Source organism: Saccostrea cucullata, unplaced genomic scaffold (genome assembly GCF_032062105.1).
Source record: "Saccostrea cucullata isolate Sc308-1 unplaced genomic scaffold, CSIRO_AGI_Scuc_v1 ctg2567, whole genome shotgun sequence".
In the NCBI taxonomy this organism is placed as follows: Eukaryota; Metazoa; Mollusca; class Bivalvia; order Ostreida; family Ostreidae; genus Saccostrea; species Saccostrea cuccullata.
The window spans coordinates 95885-106034 of record NW_026940525.1 but is presented as its reverse complement, the minus strand read 5'-3'; the positions used below and the strand labels follow the sequence as shown (position 1 = coordinate 106034).

The 10150-nt window shown below is 35.6% G+C and overlaps 1 protein-coding gene across 1 annotated transcript in view; it reads left to right on the top strand.

Annotated features, from left to right (window-relative positions):
* The first annotated feature begins 364 nt into the window (after positions 1-364).
* The window catches only part of LOC134255550 (oxysterol-binding protein-related protein 2-like), a 36009-nt gene continuing 26223 nt past the window's right edge, over positions 365-10150 (top strand). The window contains exon 1 of the mRNA XM_062738077.1: positions 365-496. The gene's annotated coding sequence lies outside the window, so the exon portion shown is untranslated. The remainder of the gene's footprint in view (positions 497-10150) is intronic.

Genomic DNA, 10150 nt, shown 5'->3' with positions numbered 1-10150 from the left:
AAAATTTAATTTATAATTTTATGATTATAATAGCTGAAGAATGAATTATAATTATATAAAGAACAGACGTGATTTGGACATTGAGCAACTCTATGAAATTTGTTATACCCTTATGAATTTTTTCCTTTACAAATCTATCTTTTCAATTATTAACTTAGCAGAAATTGAATATGTGTGAAAAAAAACTGATATACAGTATAAGAGTGAACTTTGCAGGTCACCTTCCTTATTTGGTACATTTAAATCTTTCACTTTCCTATGTCAGATGTATTGGGGCTTTTTGATCAGAGTCATTTCCTAGTGCATATAAATGGAGCCATTATAATATGAATACATATATTTTTCTTCTCTTTTTTAGCACTTAAATGGTGCCAGTACAAGTACGCAAACTTCAGACCACAATATTTCAGGTAAATCTCCCTCCACATATGACCTTGAAATCCCAGGACAGGAGGTTATATGGAAAGGAATCTCTAGACCAGAATACTCTCAAGAAGTAAGCACATGCAGAATTTTGTATGAAGTAAGGAGGAATGCCACATCAAAATCTTCTTTCATGTGCCTTCGAGATATCCCTATTTTGTTATGGTTTCATAGTCAATAATATTAAAAAAAAAATTTGAAATGGCAAAATGGGGAATTAATTTTTAGCTCACCTGAGCCGAAGGCTCAAGTGAGCTTTTTGATCAAAATTTGTCCGTTCTCTGTCATTGCCGTTGTTAACTTTCCACATTTTTATCGTCTTCTCAAGAACCACTGGGCTAATTTCAACCAAACTTGCAACAAAGTATCCTTTGGTGAAAGGGATTCAAGTTTGTTCAAATAAAGGGCCAAGACTTCTTCCAAGGGGAGATAATTATGAAAAATTATTGGCATCATTTAAAAATCTTCTTCTTAAGAACCATTGGGCCAGGAAAGTATGGAAGTATCCTCAGGTAGTGTAGACTCAAGTTTGTTCAAATCATGACCCCCGGGGGTAGGGCGGGACCACGATAGGGAACCCAAGTTTTGCATAGAAATATATAGGAAAAACTTACAAAATCTTCTTCTCATGAAAATCACAGGCTAAGAAAAGTGAAACTTAAGTGGAAGTATTCTGGGGCAATGTAGATTTTAAATTGTTCAAATCATGACCCTTCGGGATAAGGTTGGGTCACATTAGGTATTACAAGAGGGGAAATCTGGTAAAGAAGAGAATGGCCAAAGTTACTCAGATGAGGGATGTTACCCATGGGGGTCTTGTTTTATTTTAAACTTCAGTGGATCCATTACAGTGTTGTATTAATTTTTACTGAAATGACCTTTAACTCTATTCCCCTTAGACCTTTCCATCCTTTACCCTTTAATGATGACTTTTGATGCCTAGTCCCCAACCCGTAATGGCGACTTTTGATGCACATGTATTTCATTGTTTATTTGACTTGAAATTACCGCTTGTTTACAAGTTATCAGAGCACAGATGGCCACCTGCAGGTTGACAATAGATGACTGCATCATTGTCTGACGTCACGACGTCAGACAGAACTAGATTTAACCAGGGCGTATTTATGCAGTCGTTCCATGAAATTGATTAGATAGATCGATGGTGGAAATTTCGATACATGCATAATCTCCAAAGACGCATGTAGTTCGTCCCAGGAATAAATGAGCTTTTATTTACATTACTGAATGATCTTGTCTTTAGTATAATCCGGGCTTTCATCTTTCATGTCCGCTTCAGTTCTTTATAAAAAATTACTTATTATATAAATCTCACTGTTTTGTGTTGTGTATCAAAGATTAATCATTTTACATGCTATGGTTAAATAATTGATTGCTTATTTTCAGTAAAATTATACCTTGACATTGAATTACTAGAACCTAAAAATCAGGCACGTGGTCAAATATTTTCTCTTAGTTGCCCTGCTCCAAGTATTGTAAAAACTGATAATACAGTGCCTGAGAAAAATGCAGTGAAAACAGAAGAATGTCTTATTCAAGTTCGCTTTAATGAAAACTTTCAAGAACAGCAGGGGAATGGTCAGCATGTGTAATGCTCTGCCAAGATTGTTATCGCCAGGGTTAGGGTTAGGGTTAGGGTTATAGGCGCCCATTAAGTGATCAAAGATTCATCATTTATAACCTTCATTTTATTCTGTTTGTTGAATAAAAAGTCAGTCAGGTCATTTAACATTAAAACATTACTTGAAAAATGCTGACCCAGGATCTTGAAACATCTTAAGCCTAAGTCGATCAAAATCTTTATTTTTTTAAGCTCTACTGGTCAGAGACCAGAAGAGCTTATGCGATAGTAATGCGTCCGTCGTCCGTCCGTCTGTCTATCTGTCTGTCTGTGAACAATTTTTCAAAATGCTACTCCTATTAGAGGTTTGGTCCGATTTCAATATAACTTGGCACACAAGTAGACTACACTAAGATACATAATTCTGTGCATCGGTTTTTGATTTCGATGTATGGTGTTGCCATGGTTACTAAAAATAGAAATTTCTGTGAACTTCTTTCAAAATGCTACTATTCTTACAGTTTTGGTTCGATTTCAATATAACTTGGCACACAAGTAGACTACACTAAGATACATAATTCTATGCATCGGTTTTTGATTTCGATGAGCGGTGTTGCCATGGTTGATAAAAATAGATATTTCTGTGAAATTTTATTTTAAATACTACTCGTCCACCAGTTTTGTTCTGATTTCAATATAATGTTGCACACAAGTAGACTACACTAAGATACATAATTCTGTGCATCGGTTTTTGATTTTGTTGAACAGTGTTGCCATGGTTGATAAAAATAGAAATTTCTGTGAAATTCTTTCAAATGCTACTCCTCCTTAGTTTTGGTCCGATTTTAATATAACTTGGCACACAAGTAGACTACACTAAGATACATAATTCTGTGCATCAGTTTTTATTTTGTTGAGTGTCAAGGATCATTTTTCTATTGATTCCTGTTTTGAAGTCTCAAGTCACAACTGCTACTTTTCTCTTCCTTTGTTTTAAGTATAAACCAGTAGAGCTACAGTCTCGACAGAGACTTCTGGTTTAATAAAATGTTGTAAAAGTCAAGCAGATCAGAAGGGTTAGGGTTAGGGATATTTTTAATATTGTTTCACAGAGATGTTATTATGTGCAAATGAAGAAATAAATTCCATAATTAGTAAATATTTTATCGGCGATTAAAAATGTCACTTAAGTCTTATAGTTTGTTTCATGATCCTGGAGCCAGGAGCTTCAATTTAAAGTTCTTTGTACATTATTGTATACAATATTGATTTCGCATGGTCTCTTGAAGATATATTATCGAACGAAAGAAATTATATAACTTAATATTACATGTATTTCTTTCCGCTTTTTAAATTTAAGCAAATCACGTCAGACGAGCTTTTTAGGAAAGCTAATACTTGTACTACAATTAGAAATCATGTGATTTACCTGTGTAAACAAACAAAAGAATCTCAGAAAGTCCCACCAAAATTCAAAATGGCGGACTAGTACATACAATGTTTTTTTTTTAGCATAAAACTCATTCGATACGCAATTATATTTCCTTATACAGTAAATTCAATCTATAAACTAACCATTTCTTAAAAGTTTAGAAAATTTTAATGATCTATATGTTAGATAAACTTTAAAATAAGATACGAAAATTTTGTAAAGTTTGGGACCGCGCAGTACCGATTTTGTTCCCTGTTTCTCAGAAATCCAGAAGGTACCTTCCATTTTACAAATATTTGTTAATGTGAAGGTGTAGAAAATAATTATTTTAATAGAATTTGATATTTCAAGTACACAAAAACGTTCAGAAATCAATTTTTTCAGACAAATCTGAAAATTAGTGGGCAAGATTGACATTGAAGTTGCACTACAATTTATTGATTTCTGAGGAATCAAACTTATAAAGATTGATAATAATTTCATCATCACACATAATTAGCTTACCTGAGCCGAAGGCTCAAGTGAGCTTTTCTGATCACATTTTGTCCGTCGTCCGTCCGTCCATCTGTCTGTCCGTCTGTAAACTTTTCACATTTTTGACTTCTTCTCAAGAACCACTGGGCCAACTTTGACCACACTTGGTACAAAGCATCCTTGAGTGAAAGGAAATTTAAATTGTTAAAATGAAGGGCCAAGTCCCCTCACAAGGGGAGATAATCAAGAAAAGACAAAAAAAGGGTGGGGTCATTAAAAAATCCTCTTCTCAAGAACCACTGGGCCAGAAAAGCTGAAACTTATGTGGAAGCATCCTGGGGTAGTGTATATTCTAAATTGTTAAAATTATGACCCCCGGGGATAGGGCAGGGCCACAATGGGGAATCAAAGTTTTACATAGAAATATATAGGAAAAATCTTTAAAAATCTTCTTCTCAAGAACCACTGGGCCAGAAAAGCTGAAACTTATGTGGAAGAATCCTTGGGTAGTGTAGATTCTAAATTGTTGAAATCATGACCCCCGGGGATAGGGCGGGGCCACATTGGGGAATCAAAGTTTTACATAGAAATATATGAGAAAAATCTTTAAAAATCTTCTTCTCAAGAACCACTGGGCCAGAAAAGCTGAAACTTATGTGGAAGCATCCTGGGGTAGTGTAGATTCTAAATTGTTAAAATCATGACCCCCAGGGCAGGGGTTCAAAATTCCTCAAGCCCGACGTCCCGGACTAACAAATTCCGGATCCGGACTCGGCATTTAGAATTCGCCAAAGTCCCGGGACTTGGCTATGTTTCTTGTTTATCTTTTTTTTTAAGTTAAAAAAATGATTGTAAAGCTAAAAATAAAGCAAATTCTCAAATGTATTAAGTAAAAATGTGGGTTTGTGGGCGTTAAAATACCCATAAAACATAACGAACGTTTCGAAAATACAATCCGTCTTTTTAATTTCCGTTGCGGTTAGACTCTTGCTTTTGCGCAATTCTTCATGTTTCCTCCTATATGACAAACGGCAATGAGTTTGTTAAATTTTGGTTTTACCAGCAGTAATGCACATTCTAATTTCTATTTATTGTAACAGATGGTTAATCAGTAGTGAGTATTTGTAAAAGTTATTGTATTGTACCAATAATCTATCAGTCTGGTATTGTGTTGAAATACTCATGACTATAAGACAGTTTATGGAGGAAAAATAAAACATATTAATACATATAGTCTTTATTCATTCAATGCAACAAATGAAAATAAATTATAAGTAACATAAATTTAATGATGTATAGGTAAATATGGACTCTGAAATTTCTTCCTCGGACTTGCCTAAAATTTACTCTTTAAGTCCTGGACTTGACCATGACAAAAAAAATTTTGAACCCCTGCCAGGGGTAGGGTGGGCCACAATGGGGAATCAAAGTTTTACATAGAAATATATAGGAAAAATCTTTAAAAATCTTCTTCTCAAGAACCAATGGGTCAGAAAAGCTGAAACCTATGTGGAAACATCCTGGGGTAGTGTATATTCTAAATTATTCAAATCATGACCCCCGGGGTTAGGGTGGCACCACAATGGAGAATCAAAATTTTTACATGGAAATATATGAGAAAAATCTTTAAAAATCTTCTTCTCAAGAACCACTGGGGCAGAAAAGCTGAAACTAATGTGGAAGCATCCTGGGGTAGTCTAGATTCTAAATTGTTAAAAGTCATTACCCCCTGGGGGTGGGTGGGGCCACAATGGGGAATCAAAGTTTTATATAGAAATATATGGGAAAAATCTTTGAAAATCTTCTACTCAAGAACCACTGGGCCAGAAAAGTTGAAACCTATGTGGAAACATCCTGGGGTAGTGTATATTCTAAATTATTCAAATCATGACAGCGAGGGGGTTGGGCGGGGCCATAATGGAGAATCAAAGTTTTACATAGTATTATATAGGAAAAAAATCTTTGAAAATCTTCTACTCAAGAACCACTGGGCCAGAAAAGTTGAAACCTATGTGGAAACATCCTGGGGTAGTGTAGATTCTAAATTGTTCTAATCATGACCCCTGGGGTAGGGCGGGGCCACAATGGGGAATCAAAGTTTTACAATGTTGAATCAAAGCATCCTATGGTAGTGTAGATTTCAAATTGTTTAAATTATGATCAGTTGGGTAGGGTGGGGTCACAATATGTATTACAAGGGGAAATCTGGTAAAGAATGGAATGGTCAAAGCTTCTCAGTTGAGCGATGTGGCCCATGGGCCTCTTGTTTTTATTATTTATACAGACAATTTCGGCTTATTAAAGCCATTTTACATTTTGAAAATATTTGTTTTGCGATTTATACCTACTTTCACCTGAATTATTTATTTACAGAAAATTTCGATCAAAATTATGATTATTATGATTATTAATAGATTTGAAAAATATAATTTATTACAAATCATACAATATATAATACATTGCATTAATGAAATAATTTGATCCCCTATTAGTTCATTTTAAAAATGCACTCTAGTTCATCTGAAATGGTCTAAGGGGCAGCCAGGCAAACACCTTAAGGATAGGGCCAGTGCATCAAATCGTGGCATTTAGGGGTTAAGAGTTAAGTCCCTTGGGTCTCTCACTGGTCAGTTTACAAAATTAAATTCCCCATAAACCAATAATTTTCCCTGAAATTGTGAGAAACTCACCCATTTTCATCAGGTTACACCCAATTTTTCGACCCTAAATCCGATTATATTTTATGACACTGCAGGTCATGCTTTCTCCCGATTTTGCAGAACTGCCTGAAAATTGCCCTTTTTCCAGATATGGTTCTTAAATTAAATTGTCACTTTTAAGGAGTAGAAGGACCTTTAGCTGAAAAAGTACTGTCTTGTCATTCAATTTTTTTCACATGTTGTATATTTTTAATTTCATTAGTATGTTCCACACACGGGCCTTTAGATTGCTTAAAAAAATTGTGTGTAAAAAAAGATAAATGTATGGAACTGGGTACCCAATTTCGCTAATAAAATATTTTTTAATCAAATGCTCTAAAATTCTACTTTCTATTTAAATCTGTTTATAGATAAACATCTTTATTTCTACCAAAGCTCATTCCGAAATTCCATATACTTCTCGAGATATTCTGAAATCAATTTAAAAAATGACCTACTTTTTTTAAACTCAAAATTAGCTTGGGCAACTGGTCATTCATATGTAAAGAGATGGTGTTTGAAGTGCAGCGATGACTTGCATAGTATTTGCGAAATCTTTCAGCATTTTAAAGTTGATTTCTTAATCAAGAATGTAAGGTTTAGTCCGTAATTATTCATTTTGCGAAAAATTAATTTGAAAATGTGTACATCAACAACTGCACCGCCATGTTGATTATGAATGTAAGAGAAGCTATGGTTGAACAAATTTTTCCCAGAATGTATAATATACCTTTTGATTTTGAAAACAATTAGACTGCTAAAATGTTGTTGGTGACTTAGTAAGATCATATGATCAAATTAAAGAAAACCTTGTCAAGCTTGAATGCAAATGAGCAAATATTCATTGAGTATAGAATAAATTCTGGGGAAAATTTGTTTACCACAATAAGCATGATAAGGGTTAAAATGTTGCAGAAGACACCAATTTTCAATAAAAAAAAATTTTCAGAAAATATTGTCCACAGGCATCGCCCGCAAAGATTTTAAGATATGTGATTTTTCATTGTATTTTGCAAAACATATTATCCAAAAATTAAACAGGGCGACAGCTGTGTACACTATTTTCTATGAAAGCCCTAGCCCTTACCATTCAAAGTTTACGGCAAAGGTTAAAGTTTTTAGCTCACGTGAGCCGAAGGCTCAAGTGAGCTTTTCTGATCAAAATTTGTCCGTTGTCTGTCGGTGGCGGCGGCGGCGGCGGCGGCATAAACTTTTCACATTTTCATCTTCTTCTCAAGAACCACTGGGCCAATTTCAACCAAACTTGCCACAAAGTATCCTTAGGTGAAGGGGATTCAAGTTTGTTCAAATGAAGGGCCACGCCCTCTTCCAATGGGAGATAATTATGAAAAGTGAAAAATTAATGCATTTTTAAAAAATCTTCTTCTCAAGAATCACTGGGCCAGGAAAGATGAAACTATGTGGAAGCATCCTCAGGTAGTGTAGAATCAAGTTTGTTCAAATCATGACCCCCGGGTAGGGTGGGACCACAATGGCCGATCAAAGTTTTACACAGGAATATATAGGAAAAATCTTTGAAAATCTTCTCAAGAACCACTGGACCAGGAAAGATGAAACTCATTTGGAAGCATCCTCAGGTAGTGTAGATTCAAGTTTGTTCAAATCATGACCCCCGGGGTTAGGGTGGGGCCACAATAGCCGATCAAAGTTTTACATAGGAATATATAGGAAATTTTTTTTAAAAAATCTTCTCAAGAACCACTGGGCCAGGAAAGATGAAACTCATGTGGAAGCATCCTCAGGTAGTGTAGATTCAAGTTTGGTCAAATTATGACCTGGGGGGTGGGGGGGGGGTAGGGTGGGGCCACAATGGCTAATCAAAGTTTTACATAGGAATATATAGGAAACATCTTTTAAAATCTTCTTCTCAAGTATTTCAAAGCCATGATTAGTGATATTTATATGAAATCATCCTCAGGTAGTGTAGATTCTAGTTTGTTCAAATCATAACCCCCAGGGATACGGTAGGGCCACACAATGGGGGATTCAAGGTTTACATGTATAAAATATATTTTTAAAAAATCTTCCTCTCAACAATAGCAAAGCCATGAGTAGTGATACTAGTATTTATATGGAAGCATTTTCAGGTAGTATAGAATTTGTTCAAATCATAACCCCCAAGGGTAGGATGGGGCCACAAGGTTGGATCAAAGATTTACATAGTAAAATATAGGGGGAAATCCCAAGAACAGAAAAGCTATGTGTAGTCATACTGAAGCATCCTCATGTATGGAGGATTTAAATTTGTTCCAAATCATGGCCCATTGGGGTAGGGAGGGAAACAATTGGGAAACAAATTTAAATTATTATGAAGTACATAAAATATATAGAAAGAAAATGTTTTTAAAAAAAAAAATCTTCAAAGTCATATGCTGTATTAATATGATGGCATTCTCAAGTAGTATTAAAATTCAAGCCCCCCCCCCCCCCCCCCCCCCCCGTCCCTTCAGTAAACTTTTCAGTTCTGATCTGATTCCGATTAGCTCAGGTGAGCGATGTGGCCCCTGGGCCTCTTGTTAGCTTTTCTGATCAAAATTTGTCCGTTGTCTTTTGTCGTTGTTGTTGTTGTCGTCGTTGTTGTTGTTGTCGTTGTAAACTTTTCACATTTTCATCTTCTTCTCAAGAACCACTGGACCAATTTCAACCAGACTTGCTACAAAGTATCCTTGGGTAAAAGGGATTCAAGTTTGTTCAAATAAAGGGCCAGGCCCTTTTCCAAGGGGAGATAATTATGAATCAGAGAAAAATTAATGGCATTGTAAAAAAAATCTTCTCAAGAACCACTAGGCTAGGAAAGATGAAACTCATGTGGTATCATCCTCAGGTAGTGTAGATTCAAGTTTGTTCAAATCATGACCCACGGGGGTAGGGTGGGGCCAAAATGGTCGATCAAAGTTTTACATAGGAGTATATATAGGAAAAATCTTTAAAAAATTTTCATCTCAAGAACCACTGGGCCAGGAAAGATGAAACTCATGTGGAATCATCCTCAGGTAGTATAGATTCAAGTTTGTTCAAATCATGACCCCCAGGGGTAGGGTGGGGCCAAAATGGTTGATCAAAGTTTTTCATAGGAATATATAGGAAAAATTTTTAAAAATCTTCTTCTCGAGAACCACTGGGCCAGGAAAGATGAAACTCATGTGGAATCATCCTCAGGTAGTATAGATTCAAGTTTGTTCAAATCATGACCCTGGGGGTAGGGGTGGGCCAGTATGGCTGACCAAAGTTTTAACTAGAAATATATAGGGAAACCTTTTAAGATCTTGTTTTCAAGTACTTCAAAGCCATGATTAGTAATATTTATATGGAATCATCCACAGGTAGTGTAGATTCTAGTTAAATTGTTCAAATCATGATCCCCTTGGGTGTTAAAATTCAAGCCCCCCCCAACCTCAGTAAACTTTCAGTTCTGATCTGATATGTGCTTTTTCCTAGCTGATGTGCTCAGGTGAGCGCTGTGGCCCCTGGGCCTCTTGTTTATTAAGATTCCGTCTAAGTAGAATTTTTAGCGAGGATTTA